We start from the raw sequence: 18017 nt of genomic DNA, 5'->3' as shown, positions 1-18017 counted from the left end.
CATCCTCAGTTTCACAAACAGAACTTTCTGATTCTAGAAGTGGGTCCTACCATGCTCTGGTTTCCACCATGCCAACCTCACAAGCTGAGTTTGGACCACACATTTGGCTTTACTTCCTGCAGGTGTACCTGTCCATGCCCTTACCTGCTGCCACGTCACAGCAGCTGCTCTAAAAAGTCCCATTTCCAAAGCAGCAATGCATCTGGAAATTTGAGGGAGACAGGAAAGGTAGCACCACGTTTGTGCTACTGTCCCAGGCACAGAGAGCCCTGTTAGTGCTGGATGTAGTTATAAAGCCAGTGGTTGCCAAAATCTAAGGGTACAAGTATTCAATGGAAATGAGCAGGTCTGCTCTCCAGCCTTGAGGAAAATTGGCACCCTTTAATCACATACACATTACTGGCTTCTCTTCAGATGCAGGCTGCCTGATGGTTGAGCTCTGTATTAAGCCTGCATCAAGGCCAGAAATGGTTCAGAGCCCATCAGTTTGGAGCAGGGACAGCCACAGCAGCTTCACAGCATGAGTAATAGTGCTCTTGTGTGATGCCTGCCATTCTTCCCTTTGCTTCCATAAATGTAGCATGGAAAATCATCACAATGCCATGAGCAGGGCATGCTGGTCCCTGCAGCCACATGCACCTCAGGGCACTTTGTGTTCAGCTGATTTTCACGGGGTACGTACACTTTTAGTTCTGGTCCACTTGTGTGCCCATGAATCTATTGGGAAGCTCTCCTTCCACATCCCTTCCTCAGGTTTCTTTCAAGAGAAATTCAGGACAAAACCATGGTGCCTTTCAGGGGACACAGGGGACACTCCTACAGTGTGGACAGGGTACCCACTCCAGAGAACTCAGGACAGCAAGATTTCCTGAAGAAATTAAGAGACAGAATTAATAGCCTGTTCTCCATGTCTGTGGCAGGCTGTCTAAGAATCCATGGTTTAAATTTTTAATTTATGGGTTGGAATGTATGGCTTCAGAGGTCTTTTTCAACCTAGTTAACACAGTGATCCTAGTGATTTTAGTGAGGAAGAAGCCTTAAAGGATCTTTTGATGGTGAGGGTACTCCTTTAGTGCAGAAGGTCATCAGGAATATCCACCATGGCAGGCATCAAGAGCAGGTCAGACAAACATCTACAGGAATGGCATAGAAAGCTAATCCGTCCACAACAACACCCAGCTGTCATGATCCACATCCAGATGCTCCATGAGTCCTGTTGCAGTGAGGAATCTCCTCCTAGGAATCCACATTCCACAGAACATCAGCCAGAATGCCCTCCTGCCTTTGAAAGATCCAGATCTTCTGTGGGCATAAAGAGAGAGCTTGGAAGGAAACAAAGTCCATGGAAACAAAATTCTGCCTCTCCAGAGTCGAAACAGGGCTTTGCAATGCCACGTCACACAAGTATTCAACAATCAATTTCGTTTCTAAAGCTCTTGATCTTGCATGTCCCTAATGAGTTGGAATCAAGGTGGGAGGTCTGAGAGCCACACTCTATTCAAAAGAGCAGAGAAAGCATATGAATACCCATGTTCCAGCCCTGGTTTTAATAAAGCATCAGGTATACTGGAAAGAACTTCTCCATTCTTACCTACCAAAAATATGTAGCCATTGCAAAATATTAAGTACCTTTCATATATTAAACAAAGAAAAAAATCAACCTTCCCAACTACAATCCATAAAGAGAAACAAGAATCTGAGCTGTTAAATAAGAAAGGGGAGGTTGGACAAAAATAAACAATGACTGGCATTTGCAGAACTTAAACTACATCAGGAAAAAAAAAACCCAAAACTCCTCATTTGCTCTGGCTTCTAATTTTTTCCATATTTTTGTCATTAGCCGTTATTAAAGTACTACTGTTCCAGGGCTGGGTGATGAAAGGCTGAGATATGATTCAGCCCCCTACGTTACATAAACAAACCCGGGTCGTTATGACATCCACTGAGATTTTATTTCTTTTTTTCCCCCTCGTTCTTTCCAGTCCTTCACGGTACCATGCTGCTGGCCATGCTGTGGGAGCCCCTTCAGGTGCTCAGATGCAGTTTCAGGCCAGCTTTCAGGTTGATAATGTGACACAACAGGCCTTCCAGAACAGCCCCTGGTTCAGCCTCCCCCCTGAGTGGGCCATGGTGAAATTGCAATTTAGCAACAATTTTAAACACGGTTTGAATAGCATACCAGGAAGTGCCAGTTTAAAGTTAGCCCTGACCCATTAATCAGCACTGGAGACAATGACGCCGGTGTGACCGGATGGGCTGACTTATGATTAGTTCAGATTTATCTGAGATATAACAAAAGGGTGTTCTGCTGGTTTAAAGAGTCTCTTTCCCTTTTCCTCTGGTGAAATCAAGACATTGTTTAGAAAGCCAGAGAGAACGCCGTTCAAAAATTCTGAGGTCACTTTCAGAGATAAATTTAGTAGGGGGTATGACAAAACAAGGACCAAAAATCTGGTCTCTTCCATCATGGAAAATTCTGATATTTAGACACAAACCAAAGCCAGCTGAAATCGATAGGAGGGCAACCACTGAACTAAGTGAGGCTTGTTTGGGACATCCTAGAGACACCAGTATTGGTTTTAGGGCAGATAAATCCCCTAGGCCCTCCAAACATGGACATTTGAGTGTTATCTCACATGTCTGGTACTACAAAAATCAGTCCCCACTCAATGAGAAATGTGAAAAGTGAGAAATACATGCAAAATATGCCTCCAAAGCCACCAGGCTATTTCATGTGACTGTAAGCGTGACATTTCCACCCTGATGGCTTCCCAGAGAAGCAAGCACAGCAGCCTGGCATGAGGAGCCACACAGGGAAGGATGAGGGCTAGTGGGACACACAGTCCCACTCCTGAAATACCAGAACACAAAATCAGATCAGCAATACTTCCTCTGAAAAACAGAGGTATAGCTTATCATGGAAGTGGCAGCAAAAGCTCCACCATGTCACAAAGTGCCTCCTTATTGCCATAATACTAAGCCTTCTGATGATTGTTTATATATTTTCCTTTGGAGTCTCTCAAAACAGTCTATGTTGTTTTCATTCCTCTCGGTGATGGACTTTTGGATTGACCACTGGGGTCAGAGAGGTGTTCCTCCCATTGACCAATCCTTGACCAAATCCCAAATACTATATAAACCCTAAATCATAATAAACTGCCTTCTTCTTTTCCCTGCTTCTACCTGACAGGTGAGTGCAGTTCTTTTCGTGTCCCTAACTGTGACACCTCCTCTATGGGGTGACATTGTGGTGCAAGAAATTATCTGCCCCTCTTGCTTTAATTATTGTATTTATTGCAATGATAACAAAAGAGGGGTAACAGATAAAGATAAGTAAAAAAACCTCAGCTAATGCAACAGCAGCATAAAAATGGTCATTTGGCTGCATGTTTATATATATATATATATAGATATATTTATATATGTAACCACATTAAGGGATTCACTTTTCATTTTAATTGGGTAGCCTGTTTATGGTAGGAATGGTTGTTGGCAGTCTATAAGATAGCATCAAAAGATGTTTAATTTCATGCCACTCTCAGTTTGTAGAAACAATCTTCTGCTGCAGTTATTACTTCCAGACCCCTGAACTGTTCTCAGAGCAACAACAACAAAAAAAAAGCCTAAAAGGTCTTGTTGACTGCAAAATGTTTGCTGTTGGTGTCTGTTAAACCTGTGGTAGATCTTTTGGAGGCACTCAGCATCAGAGTGGGGCCCCTTGTGCAGGGTCAGGAGGGAACAGCAAAATGCAGATAAAGTCCCACCTCACCCAGGCTCTCCAGCCTGCAGAAAGGGATGTGGCTCTCAGACTGCCTTAGACTGTGGGTGGGCCAAGCTGCCCTCTGGAAGTGTCAAAATCTCTCCCTGGATGACAAATGGAGCAGAGCCCAGCACTGAGCTGTTCTTTGAAATATCTGACTTTGAGTTAGTTGAACTTGGAACAGCCCTTGCACGGTTCCTTTTCCAGCATCAGCTCACACCAGGCTGTATTGACTTTCAGGCAGCAGACTCCTGACTTCTAAACAACATTTCACGCTTCTTCCTGAGGGCTCAATTCAACTCTTGTTGGCAGCCGTGACTCTCTTTGACTCTCTGGCAGCTGCCTCAATCACTGAGGGACTGCAGAGGTTGCAGCAGAACCTAAGCAAGTGACAACTTCCTGTGACCATCCTGTGGCATTGACTTTTCACTAAGTATTAAGCCAATTCTAGATGGAAATAATCTTCTCAGCCTTCATCCTTGCCCTTTCATCATCAGTGTCAGCCTCTGCAAGACACACAGCACTGCTGCCCAGTTTGACCCATGCTGGTTTTGTTACCTTCTCACAACAGCATTTGAAATTCTCACAGTTTTAGGCAGATGGAGGAACAGATGAGCTGTGGGGTTGTTTGAAGCGTATAAAGTGTTTGCCTGCTGACACAGCACAGCTGGATGCAGAAAAGTGATCAGAAGATGCAGGAAACAGCAGAACGTCACTGTTTTCCAGCAAATAGATCTATGCACGCAACAGCCAGGTGAAAAGCAACTTGTACTGGGTTTTGTTTGGAACCTGCTTTCCTGTCACAGTGGTGCAGAACACTAGGCCAGCAGCACCCAAAGGGTAACTCCCTATCTGGAAAACACTGAGGAAAAAAAGATAAGGTCAACCAGGTACCCCAGGGCAGGAAATCCCAGTTTGTAGCTGGAAGATCTGCACAAAATCCCTATGGTTCCTGCTCTGTCCATGCAGTGTAGGTTCTTCCATCCTGGTTCCGATTCAATTTCTGCAGGTCCAGTCTTGCCTGTGCCTTTGTTTCTCACACTTTCAGCAAGCCAGTGGTTTCCCAGACCTGCACCTCAGGAGAAGTACAGCTCCAATGCTCAGCAGCTCCCGAGAGAAGGGACATCCAGATGGGATCCGCAGCAAGATCTTCCCACACCATCCCATGTTAGACTGGCTAAACCCCTTGATGTCATGATCCCACCTCTGTGTCTGGACCTGCCCGGGGTCTGTCTGCCCGGGGTTTTGTCCCTCCCTCCCTCCCTTTCTCCACCTGCACAGACACGGGGCCCTGTCCTGGGCAGAACCTGCTCTCAGGGAGCTGCTCCTGCAAGGGTGGGCAGCGACAGAGCCACGGGACATCTGTTCTGCTTTTGCAAGCAGCCTGGAAACATCTGCAGCGTCCCGGCCGGAGCCGAGGAGACACAACCCCGAGGACAATGCGGGCTGTCTTGGTGGCGGCAGCTCTGTCTGGAGCGCTGGGGACACCCACATCTCAAATCCCTGCCCCGGTTCCAGGCGAAGTCACTGAGCTGGGTCTGCGCCTTTGCTATTCCAGTTGTAATAATATTCGCGTCGCGGGAGGAGTTTGGATCGGTCAGTTAATGCGTGAGGAGCGCTCCGATGTCCCCGGGGGATGCAGGGATGCTGCCCTGCCCTCCTCCCCTCATGCAGCCCCCTTCTCCCCACCCTGCATCCCAAAGTTCCTCTCCTTAGGAAGGGCTTGCCTAGCACCGTTTGTTTTTTAAGGGAGTTGCTAGAAAACTCTCTTGCTATTTTCTTTTTTTTTTTTTTTCTTAATAACTATATCATGTCTGGTATTGTATTTCTGTTTTCCCCTGAGGAAAGAAGCCAAAAGAAGTAGGAAAAACAAATAATGTGTGGGAGAGAGTTTTTCTTTTTTTTTTTTTCTTTTTTTTTTTTCTTTTTTTTTTTAACCTCTGTTAAATGCCTCTTTCTCTTTAGCAGTTTTGTGTCTACAATTCCCTTTCTTTCCAATATGTTTGTTCTATTACAATTCTATTCGCTTGCAATGAGCTTGGTGAACCCCTCAATATTTTTATATTTGTACCCTAAAAGCCCTGCTTTTCTTCTGTCATGCTTACTTTTTTTCAAAACTTTTTTCTTTTTCTGTTTTTTCTTTACTTTCCATCTTTCTTCTTTTTCTATTTATAAATTTTCCTTTTTCTCTTTTTCCTCTTTTTTTATTTTTACTTTTAATCTTTTAGTTCTTCATTCTTGTTTCCGTCCTTCCTTTTTTATGTCTCACTTGCCTTGCCTTTCATCCTTTTCCTTTTTTTTAATCTTCCTCTCTTTTCGCCTCCCCCTCTTTAATCCTTCTGAAAATAAAACTACCTGAGAATTAAGCAAATAATCTATGGCAATTAAGGAGACATCTCTGGGAAAACACTCGCTGTGGAGCATGTCTGGTTCATTAGGCACTCTCATCAGGCACCTTGGCACAGAGCCACAGATTTATTTGGGAGAGGGGAAAAAACCAAAATGCAGTGGGGAGACTTTTTGAGTGTTGCTGTTATTAGTGGCAAATTCATCTTTCTTGTCCCAGGTCCCCACATGTTTTTAAACTGTTATGGCATGTGGTTTCCAACCACAGATGAGAGACTGCTGAGGAAAAATACCCCGGTCTGCTCAAAAATTAAAAATGAAGAGTTATCTTTTCCTTCTTTCCCTCTTGGGTGATGGTGGTGGAGGCGAGTTAGTGCCCAGAGGCTGTGCCAGGGGTAATTTTCACGTCCCTGTCTTTCAGTGTCCCTCCTGCAAACACAAAAATCCTCGTGCTCATCCCCAGCCTACCTGCCAGAGGTGCTCCCCAGGGGACCCCAGGGGATGAGGGGACTCTCAGTGGGGTCCCCCGAGTGCTGCAGCCCCCCTGGCAGAGCCACAAACCCCTAGGATGAGGCTGCTCCATGGAAACTCACTGCCCAAGGGATGTGGGGCAAGGAAAGAAGCTATCCAGGAGAAGCTTCAGCCTAACCCCTGGCAGGGTGTGCTGGGACAGGAGCATCTCCCCTGCTTCTACCCTTCAGCAGAAAGGGTGGGAGCAGAGCTCTCTGCCGAGGCTTGCTGGTAGAGGAAGCACTGTTTGAGGGAAACTGGTCACAAGTCTCAGTCACTGAAGGGACAACCTTGCATGCTTGCTGCCTTCCAAACCTGGGGCTTCCCTGGCTGAAAAAGTGATTTTTATTTTTTTTTCCCCTCAAGAAGTGCTGAAGTGATGTGCATCCCAACCTCTTCATATATAGTGCTAGTGGGTGTAAACCAGGGAGAATTTGGGAACCATTATCCTAAGCAAGAAATATCTGGAATTTAGGACTCCTTTCTCTGAAATCAGCTCATGCCAAGGCAGCACAAGGCATTATTTAAATCATACATTCATCCCACAAAATAAAACTTCATCTTGAAATTCTCTCTGCATTTCTCCAGAAAGCTGGGGTGAGGAAAGGGGGGAAAATAAAGCCTACATAGTGCCCCACCAACCTACACCCCACAGACAGAGGGGAGATAGAGTGTCCTGATTTCAAGAGAGTTTCACTTTGATGAGTGGCCATGGCTTTCTCAGTCCTTAGAGAGAGAAAGCTATTTACTAAAGAGCAAGGCTTTTACATGCTTTGTCTCTCTGTAAGCACTTCGCACCCATGTGCAGAACTCTGGGGAGAACAGAAAAGTGACTTGAGAGCTGTCAGAAGCCTGTCCAGCCGGAGGAGCAGTGTGAACACACCACAGCGAAAAAATCCGCTGCCCCAGCCTGTGCAGACTCTGTGTGTGCTTTCACTTTTTCGGGGTGTTTCAACGTCTTTAAAAGATTGCTAGAGGAAAAGAAGCAATTATCCCAGCACATAATTAGAGGACAGGTTTTGCATTTTCTCACCCTGCTTGTTTTCTCTCCCCCACCAGCGGACATGGAGCTGTGAAGTTACTTTTTTAGACAAAACTCATCCTCCTCAGCTCCTTCCACAGTGAAGAGCTGCTGTGTTTTTCACAGGCAGCTCTGAGCTCGGGAGCTTTTAAAGGGTTTCTAATCCTGGAAGGCTGTCTGACATCACCCTGCTTCTTGTCTGCTGATGTTTCATACAAGCCTCACATTTCCTTAATGTTTTTCAGAGCCACCAATTACTGCAGCAATCTTGTGTTTATGTTCTGGTTTTAAGGCTTTTTTTTTGCCTTTTTTTTTTTTCCCCTGATGCTTTCCTGGCTTGTATCCCAACACACTGCTCCCTCTTAGGCGTGTTTTGTGCCAAGGGTTAAGCTGGAGTGGCTTGTTACAAAAGAAGGAAAAAAAAAAAATAAAGAAGTGGGAGGGAGGAGGTTGGTTGGTTGGTTGGTTTTTTGTTGTTTTTTTTTTTTTTCCTTAATTTTCTTCATTGACTTCAGGCACCATGTGATCAGGAAGCCTGGAACTCTTTCCATTTCCCTTCCTGACTGAAGGGAAACATTGTGTAGCTGTTGCCCTGCCACCAGTGGGACGGGCTCTGGCGGTGCTACGTAGGAGGATAAAAATAACCGGGATATTTAAGGCCGGCTGTGGAATCCCAGTGCAGGCAGAGCGAGCTTGGTCAGCGGCCGAGCTCCACCAGCCCCGTAATCTGCTGCATATGATGCAATAGCAGATTTATGCCTGGCAGTCCTGGTGAAAGAGTTAGACCTTGGGGAGGCCCAGAAGAGAGAAAAAAAAAAAAAGAGAGAGAATATATATATATATATATAATATATATAGAATAGAATAGAATAGAATAGAATAGAATAGAATAGAATAGAATAGAATAGGAAAAGAGGACTGCAGACAGCTTTTCATCCTCTTTTACTACATTGTTTCTAGCACAGCTTTTGAAAATTGACTTTTCCCTGAGTTTCTTGCTTGCTGCAGGAAAGAAGGTTTGGGGGTTGCTTGGCTTCAGGTGTAAGGCAGCGTAACAAGGCTTTGTCCTGGGGTTTTGTGGGGGATAACATCACTTGCCTCCTGAGAAGGAGGGGCTGGGACAGAACTGTGTTTCCTCTTTAGGCTTTTTTCTCCAAATCTCGTGTGACTGAGTGCAACGCACTTCTTGTCTGTTGATTAAAAGTAATTAGATTTAAAAAGCAGCCAGCCCACAAGGCTCATGCAGAAATAAGCAGAAATGGCAGATTCTGTTTTTGGTTCTTTCACAAGTCACAGCTGTCAGAAACTTTAAAAGGTGTTTGGGGTTTTTTTCTTATTTCTTTGGCTTGTTTTCACATTGTACAGTGGCTGTAAACTTTCCAAAGTGTGACACAGGATAGAGTCTACCACACCTGCAGCACTGAGAAGTGTGTGGCATTGCCAGGGCAGCAGCCTTTTCTTTAAAACTGTTCTGACCAGCAAAGGAGTGCCACTTCAGCTTTCCTTTGCCCATCTGTGCCAAGGACATTGCAGGTGAGAAACAGAAAATGCCATGGTTTGATCACTCCTGCAGTTTGGAGGAGAACCCCCTCACCTGCATCAGCGCATGTCACCTCTCCTTCAGTCAGGGCTGTCAAGAGACAGAAAGGGACCAAGGGGACACTTTACCCTTAGTGCCAACCTCCCTGGGGCTAAACAGGACAGTGGCAGTGATCCCAGCAGCTACCACTCACCCTGAGGGGGTTGAAGTCTTTGGGTAGCCTCTGAATTTCCATGAGATGGTTTCTTCTAATAAGAAAACAGGTCTCATAGCTCCTTGCTGTACTGTTGAGTGGCCTCCTGTCCTGTGGAGAGAAATCAGGAGAAATCTGTTCCCTTGATGAGGGGCAGAGATTGATCCTGAGGTTATTTCTGCTGCAACGCTCTGTTAAATGTTAGCCAGAGTACAAAAAAAAAAATCACTATAATTGGTTTAGCTTGCAATTTCCCATTCCACAATCTGTAGGACCCAATGTAATAAGAATGGATTTTAGGGAAGCTGTGACAATTGTTGGACACAAACCTAAGCTTTGTTTACTGCTTATGCAATCCTGTGGGTTTATTTCAAGGAATTAAGAGCAATGGGGGAATAGAGTTTAGGGCATTTGTGAGGGATTTCACCTGCCTGGACTTTCTGTTTGTTTTTCCAAGTGCTTATGGATTTACTGTGTAATGTTCTAGGTTCATTCTTTCAATCTGAGTGAAACACTGGAACTATACAGAAAATCAGACTAATAAGAGGAATGGCCAGAGCCTCTGTTTTCAGCCTCACCAGTAGCCTTCCATGTAGATACTCTTATAATCACTCACATTTATCTAAACAGTATTTGACAACCACTGAGACTAAATGGACTTTGATCTAATAAATTCTTTATTACACTGGGAAATACTATCCCCACTTTATGGAGCTGCACAGGAGGAAGAGCAAAGACCCAATGCCCAATTATCCACATTAAGTCCCTCCGGTTTCATTTGGAAAATAATTTTACACATCTGGGTGTAAGTAGTAGGGATGGGCTCTCACCCTGCCTTGGTGTTTGTCACTTTGCTCCTCAGCACTGGAGGAATGTCTGCCAAGTCTCTTTCACACATCTAAGTACAAATCTGATGGATGGAAGGTGATTCCTTCCTTCCTTCCTTCCTTCCTTCCTTCCTTCCTTCCTTCCTTCCTTCCTTCCTTCCTTCCTTCCTTCCTTCCTTCCCTCCCTCCCTCCCTCCCTCCCTGGAGAAGCAACAGCAACACCAACTCTTCCTGCATGAGGAGGAGGAGGAGGCTAAAATGTTCCTCAGCTGGGAGGAGCCATGGGAGGCAACTTGGTAATTCAGTCTGCTGAATGTAGCCACCTGAAGCAATTCCAAACTTTCCTGGAAGCTGGCTAAACCTCTGGGTTTGTCCAGCCACAGGGAGCACCACCTAGGTATATAGAGCTGCCTAGGGGCTTTTAATGAGGACCACAGCCTTGTTTGCATCACTGGCTGGCTGTTCCCAGACATTTCAGGTCGTGCTGTCAGGGGAGCAGGACATGTGGCTGGGGAAATCAACATCTCATTGACTTTTCCAGCAGAAGCAGCAAGTTTGGTCATGTAAAACCAACTCATCAGTCCACCAGGACCACTGTCAGCCTCCCCTGGTGCTGGCAGGCATTCTCTGATGAATTTTCCTCCCCTCAGTTAAGGTGTCATTAGCCTCAGGCTCCCTCCCCTTTTGCTAAGTGGGTGACAGGAGCTGCACAAAGTGTGGCAGACAAGCCCACAACTCCCTGTTTTCCCTTCCTGGGGGATGAAGAACTGCCTAGATTGCCCCAGCAGATTTAGCAGATGGCACCTACCTGCACCAACGTCCTCCCAGGTGAACTGCACAGGGAGATTGGTGTTTGGAGGCACCCAGTTCTTGCACTACTGGCACATTTCCATCCCTTGGGATTTGCATAACCCACCTGCCATGCTATCAGCCCATGGAGACACTTGACAATTAAAAACTTCACCGTGGGCTGCCACAGCCCTGCAAAAGAGGATGGCAGGCAGGGATATGCGTGTTTGGGTGCTGTCACGCAGCCAAACCTTCCCTGCAGCAAACACAACCCAGCAAGTTCTACATGCTTTGGAGTGTCAGAACAAAAGTTTAATACAAAGTTAATTAGCCCCATATTTTTAGCAGTAGTAAGAAGTTATAATTTCTCAGAGCTTTTCCCACTGATATGTTTTCCAGTTGGTGCTGCCATCACACCTTTACTAAATGGACAAGAACTCCAAAGCCCCCAACAGCTTGAACCATTTCCTTTTTCTTTTCTTTTCTTTTTTTTTCACATGTAGCTTGCCATGCTGTTATAATTAAATTTCAAAGTTCAAGGCTATGCAGTTGTTTTGTTTTTCTGGCATTGTTTTCCACCCAGTAGCCAGCACAGCTTAGCACAAACCAAAGTTACCCATACAGAGGTTAACAGTACTCTCTTCTTCCCATCAGGTGTCCTGCTCTGCTGCTGAAAGATAAAATTCAGTGTTGTGTCCTGTGAACTTGGCTAACAGGACATTTGTTTTTACCCTGGTGCTGTGTTTACCCTGATATTGTAAATATCAAGATATCTGGCTGCTCTATATCTTACCAATTATGTGGCCCTGGTTGTAACACTCAGCTTCTGTGATTTGTCTTTGGCCATGCTTGCAGACATCTCCAGGCTGTAGACTCCATGGAGAGGGTTTCCCTCATGGTCTCTCTCCTTCTGGGTGTGCACACAAGCACAAGAGAATTAAATCCCATCAAGAACCTCCTATTGCCACGGCTAGTCACCATGGTTTGGGAACAAGGTCAGCTGCCCAGAAGAGAAGAGCACTCCCAGTTAGAGAGTGAAGAAACCTCTGCTTCCCCCTCAGCCTCTTTTAAGGAAGTTGCATCTTGGAGAAGTCAGGTTTGCTTTTTTTATTGACGCCACTGTGATTTCTCCTTCTTTGGCTTCCTTCATGCTTTGAGGCAGAGCCCAGCCTCCTCAGCACCTCACCTTTGGAGAAATAAATGTTCTTTGGCATGAAAGGGACTTGCTGTACTAAGTCTTCCATAAAGCTTTCCAGCCAAAAGCAGGCTGAAACATATCTAGACATTTCAGCGTTTCCCCCAAAGGTGGCAACCAAGCAGAAAAAACTCCCAGTTCTTGCACATCCATGTCCTATAAGTAACTGACTTCAACCACTGTAAATAAAGCAAAAGTATGATCTTCAGCTGATCTCTGTTACTGGAGTTCCATTGAATTGATCAGCCCTAGGATAATTTACACCAGATGAGTGTTTGCTCTCAACATATGTTACACTATAGTCCAACAGGATGGTCTCAGTTTGCCTTGCGGGAGGAGCTGCTGGAGTGGAGAGTTAGGTTTGCTCATGTCTAGGAACTATGGGCTGAAAAATCCCCGAGAGTGAGGAGATAAATAGGGAAAAGAAGGCATTTGGCTATTAGGCATTCTTATTTCCAGTGATTAGGGTGGGAAAGAGCAGACTGTGTGGGAAAGACGCTTCCCTACACCCATTTTTGGCAGCTTTTGATTGGCCCCTGACCAGACATTTATTAAAACAGCCTCATAAGTTGCGGTCTCACTAAAGAACAATACAAAACCAACCAAATGTTAATATATTCAATCTGTTCCTGCTGAGATTTCTGCCTCCCCGCCTCCCTGATTACTAGAGAAGGGGAGGTGGGGGAAGGCGTGGAGGAAGAAAGAGGAGGGGGGAAGAGGAAAAAGAAGCGTTTGTATTACCAGCCTCAGCTGACAGATCTGCCATAGCCTCCTGGAGTTTTTGTAATTAGAACAAAGGGTCCTCGGTACAGGAACTGTAACTGGTTTTGAGTGTTCATACGTTTTAACTAAGCCCAGGTTAGGCATCCAAGCAAACTAAAAGCACTGACAGAGCTGGAACCCTAGAAGGAGAACTCCTAGAGACGATAAAGGGCCTTCAAAAAAGCGTAGTGGACCACACCTGATGCCAGAAACCAAAACCTACTCCAGATTGTTTTCCTCAGGATTCCAGAAGAAAAACTGCTGCAAACACTTGTCAGCCAGAGGTCCAGGATAAGCTGAACTTCAGTGACAGGAGCAGGGAACAGGGAGGGAACAAATATTTCGGCAAACAAAACCCCCAGGGCAGGATATGTGACGGAGCTTCTGGATGCTGACGGGGAGGTGGGAGGGATTGAAAACAGTCCCTCTTGCTGAAATTTATGAGGGCGGTGCATCCCAAGCCTGCTGCCAGAACAGGTTTTGTGATTCAGCTTCTCCAAGAGCTTGAACCCACTCCAGACAGGCGGCTCTGCAGCGGTAACTCAGCGGGGCCAGGACCTTCCCTCCATGTGCACACACCCAGACACACCACTGTCCCCATCCTTGTCCCTCAGAGACCCCCTCCAGACAAAGCTGTGCCCAGGCATTGTCTGCAGAGGGCTGGCTGGCAGCAAGCCTGTGCCATGCCAAGGCATGTGCTGGCAATTAAAGAGCAGAGATGATCATGACAAGTGCTCGGGCCCACGCTGGGGCTCTGCTGGGTTTACCAGCACGGGCAGATGTGGCAGCACCAGCTGCAAAGCAGCATTTCCATGGGAAAAGGATGAGGCCGAGAACACACAGGGAGAAGAATGCATTTGCAGCCAGTGTCTCTGGTAACAGTCTGGGCTCTTTTCTCTAAGGTTAACATTCGCTTGCTTGAGAAAAACAGTGCTGCTGGGGCTCTGCAGGCGAGATGTGGTTGTGGTGGGTCAGCCGGATCCACAAACAACAGTCCCTTTTTGGGTGGGATTTTCACATCTGTTCTTCCCTGCCCTGAAACTGGTTTCACTGGGACAAAGCTCAGACAACACTGAGTGCTTTCAGAAAAATTCTTCCAGCACTCCCCAGCTCCAGTGGCAGCAATGAGGCCTTTGCATGGAGAGCACACAACTGATGAAGAGGGTGCAGGACTAGGGTCTACCTCCATTTTGTTATCAAGAACTATTCTTTTTTGGGTTGTGGATTATTTTCTTAAGTAATTATTTATTTTTTTTTTTTTAGATATTACTGAAAAGTTTCTGTAAACAAATCCACGTGGTGGAGTTGGAAGGAAGCTGGGCTGAAGGCAGGAGTGGTGTTAGTGATGAAAGTCGTGTACCTCTGGAGAGGGGTGCTGAACGTTCCTCTACCTTTCTGTTTGGAAAAATTTCCCTGTTCAATCATCCACACTCTTTTTTTATGCCAAATCTCAGTGGGAGATTTGGCATAGGAATACCAAGTTCATAGTGGCTTATTTATTAAGAGGGACTGATCTCGAAAAATTGAACACATCAACAATATCACCCCTGCCTGTAATCCCTTGGTGAGGTGGAAGTGGACAAAATAAAGCAATTGGAGCAAACTCCTTGGTGGTTCATTCACTTCTCCCTTAATCCCTTGTGTATCTGATTCAAGGACTTTTTCAACCTGAAGAAATGGTGAGGTTTTTTGGTCACTGAGGACCAACACCTAGAAATAAATTACAGACTCTTATCACTGTAGTTCGCCTTTTCTCAGCAGATCCCACAGCCCAGTCTCCCAAGAAACAAGCTCATGTCAGGCATGCAGAAACAGCTGTGTTTTTCCATCAGAATGCCCCATCCTACCTATTCAGTTGAAGCCATGGGCTGGAAGTATCTTGTTATCTTGCATGATCAGGTGCAAACTGGCAACAAACACACTGACTCTGTAAGGTGGCCTGGAACACTGTAGGAAGGCAGAATAAGAGGGAGCAGCAGAGCAAAAGGGAGCAGCAGATCTCCCTGAATTCCTAGAAACAACTCTGCAGTTCCTAGGACTGGGAAGCAGCTTTTCCAGTGAGGAGGGTTCTCTTGCCACAGGTTGGTGGCCACACCGTCCATGTCACTTTACACTCTTCTGCATGCAGCCTAATCTCAGCCTGAAATTTCTGCCTGCATCCAGGTGGGCCATGGCAGGCAGCCTCTTGGATAAAAGGCAAGCTTTAGGAGGCCCAGGGAAGCTGTCAGCTGGTCACCACACCTGAGACGTTTTATAGAAGACCCCATCACTAGAGGAGCTTTAGACCCTTTGACAATTTTTCACTGCTACAATTCTAGAAGGTGGCAGGGATGGTGATAAGAATCCAACACTTTGGGGGTTTCTTCATAGGAAACCAGCAGTTTGGGCTGTGGTCAAGAATGTAAAACAATTTACATTTGTAAACAAGGCAGGAAGAGCTTTGGGTTTTTCCCAGGCTTATATTGCCATTTTCCATCCATTTTACTCTCTCTCTCCTTAGAAGAGGGCATTTCAGGCTTTTTCCGGCAACCTGCAAGGTTTTGCTCTGCTGCAGCAATAGGAAAGAATTCTCACTGTTTGCATTCGAGGCACAACAGGGTACCCCAAACTGAGAAGCTGGAAAAGGCCACACCAGCACCTTCAGCCATGAAGGTCTTCTCATGTGACTTGTAGAAGCATCTGACTGCAGACCATGGCTTCGAAATTTTGGGACCACGTTTGCTGAATTCAACCTTTTCAGCCAGTGTTTGCACCTCAAATGAAATTCTGAGTTATCAAGAACCAACAGATTGTTTCTCAGAAGATTGTTTTCTTCAGACTCCTCCGTTTGCCCAAGGGTATTGGCCCCTCTTGAAAAACTGGACATATAATTAGAAATTAATGTCTCTTCGCTTTGATGGATTTTGCCTCTTTTCTGAATCCTGAATTATCCACAAAGCTGTTACAAACAGAATAGAATGTATTTGTTCATCCAAAAAAAAAAAAAAAAAAAAAAAAAAAAAAAAAAAAAAAAAAAAAAAGATTCACCCGTTTCTTCAGGGATTAATTCTCGGTTATTTTCATGAGTGGCTTGTTGCAAATAGTCATAAATTCTATCATGTTGGGTTCCAACCCCGGAGTGATCTTTGTCTGGACTTCAATGGGGCTTTGCATGGGGGGGGCCTGGCCACACAGATCTCATTGCAGGATTGGGCAATGGTTAGTTACATAAGTCATATGATGTTGTTTCTGTCCTCTGACTGGCTGGCTTATGTAACTACAGAACAATAGCATGCATTTGAATATAAAGGCAAAAATCATGCCTTGTTATTTGTTCTTCGTGAGAGCCTGTTCAAGGGCTGGATTCTGCTGTCTGTGCAAGCTATAAAGTTATTTTCCTTGACAGTCTATTGGTTTGGGGAGGACATCTGGAGTAGGTGACATTAACAGAGCAACTGAGATGATCTCTTGTAGGTTCATCTGAGGACTATTTGCAAATGCTGGGCTCACATATTCTCCCCAGTAGCAGCTGAAAAAGCAAAACCCAAAGAGAGCAGCTCATGAAGCCAGACCTGAGCCCTTGACTGCAAGGCAACTGCACTGGTTCACACCTTATAAATGTCTGGCCATCGAGTTTAATGTTTCACTTATTCCATTTTAGGGGAATAAAAAGACTTAAAAGCATGACGAGGGATAAAGGTGTACAATGAAGGGCAAAACATTAACTTAATGTCTGTGTGCTTATTCTTAAACATATTTTCTCCACTTTTCATATTTGCAAAAAATCTCAGTGTGATTTCTATTCAGAGAGCGAAAACAGGAAATCACAACTTTTGTTTTCACTTGATGTCTTATTTTTGTTCATCTGGATAATTCATCTCCAGAAGATTTTATCACAGTCTCCTGTGATAAAATGGTTGTATTTTATCACAATATAACTGGTCTTGTTTGGGTTTTTCTTTTTTTTTTTTTCCTCCTAAAGTCCTTCTTCTTTGAGTCATGTGATTACACAAACATTCCCTATTTCCAGTGTTTTAGAAGTAAGTTTCTAGTTGGCATTGTTGCAGAGAAAAGACTGAAAACATAAACCCTCAAGGCTGAGAAAGAGAACACACAATTTACCATTTTTTTTAACTTCATGATTTCTCAATCTTATGTTTTTTGAGGATAGTCTGAGTAATAAGCTTTAAAAGCCAAGGACTGACAATATTAGAGCAGAACTAAGAGGAGACCACTGCTTAAGTTCATACAGCATGACCTGATATTCTGCCAGACTCTTAGGAGATGTCCCCATGCAGCAGAGAGGGACTTTTCCTAAATCTTTTGTGACAGTATAAAACCATTATAACATATTCAAAGTGATTTTTCTCCTTAAACCTGTCAAATTTTAGCAAAAGTACACAGGCTTCAACAGCTCAGAAAGTGTTGTTTCAATCCACAGTGTAAATACCTGTTCTTGTCCTTTGCAGTCTCTAGTGTAAACATGGGTTTTGGAGGGGACACTGAACACATCTACCCAAAATTCAGGAGTTCACAGATGATTCTCTCATGCCATCCTCAAACCTCTTTGGATCTGCTTTACAAATAATTCCCATCCCAGTGAGTTCTTAAGTTTTCAGTTTCTAACCTGAACTCACACAGGGCATTTGCAGCAGGTTATAACCTGCAATGTTCAGCTCAGATGTGGAAGTGTTGTCCTTTATCTCATTAAATTTTAGCATTCTCACATTCTAGAACTTGGAATTGCCAAGAACTTGCTTTTAATCTTATTTTATTCAGATGCCCCTAACAGAGACCTACTCAAGCCACCCAAGCAGAAAGGACAATTCTGGTAGAGGCTGTGTACCCTCCTCATGGCTTGAAGGAAGCTGGCACCAACCAGGGTCAGAGTGAACTGTGTGCATTGTGGTGACAGAACTTCCAGGCCATTCCTGGAAACCCCAAAAGCTTCTGGAAGCCAGAACAGGGAGTAAGAATTTCTCAGGGGTGATGTGCCTGCTCCTTTGAGATTTCTCCTGTATAGTCCCTCCCAAAGACAGCACCTTTCATCATGGCAGACGAGAGGAAAACCTTTTCCAGGTGCCACAGGACTTCC

The sequence above is a fragment of the Zosterops lateralis genome (assembly GCF_965231275.1).
Source record: "Zosterops lateralis genome assembly, chromosome: Z".
Classification (NCBI taxonomy): Eukaryota; Metazoa; Chordata; class Aves; order Passeriformes; family Zosteropidae; genus Zosterops; species Zosterops lateralis.
The sequence above is the reverse complement of the archived record's forward strand: the minus strand, read 5'-3'. Positions refer to the sequence as shown.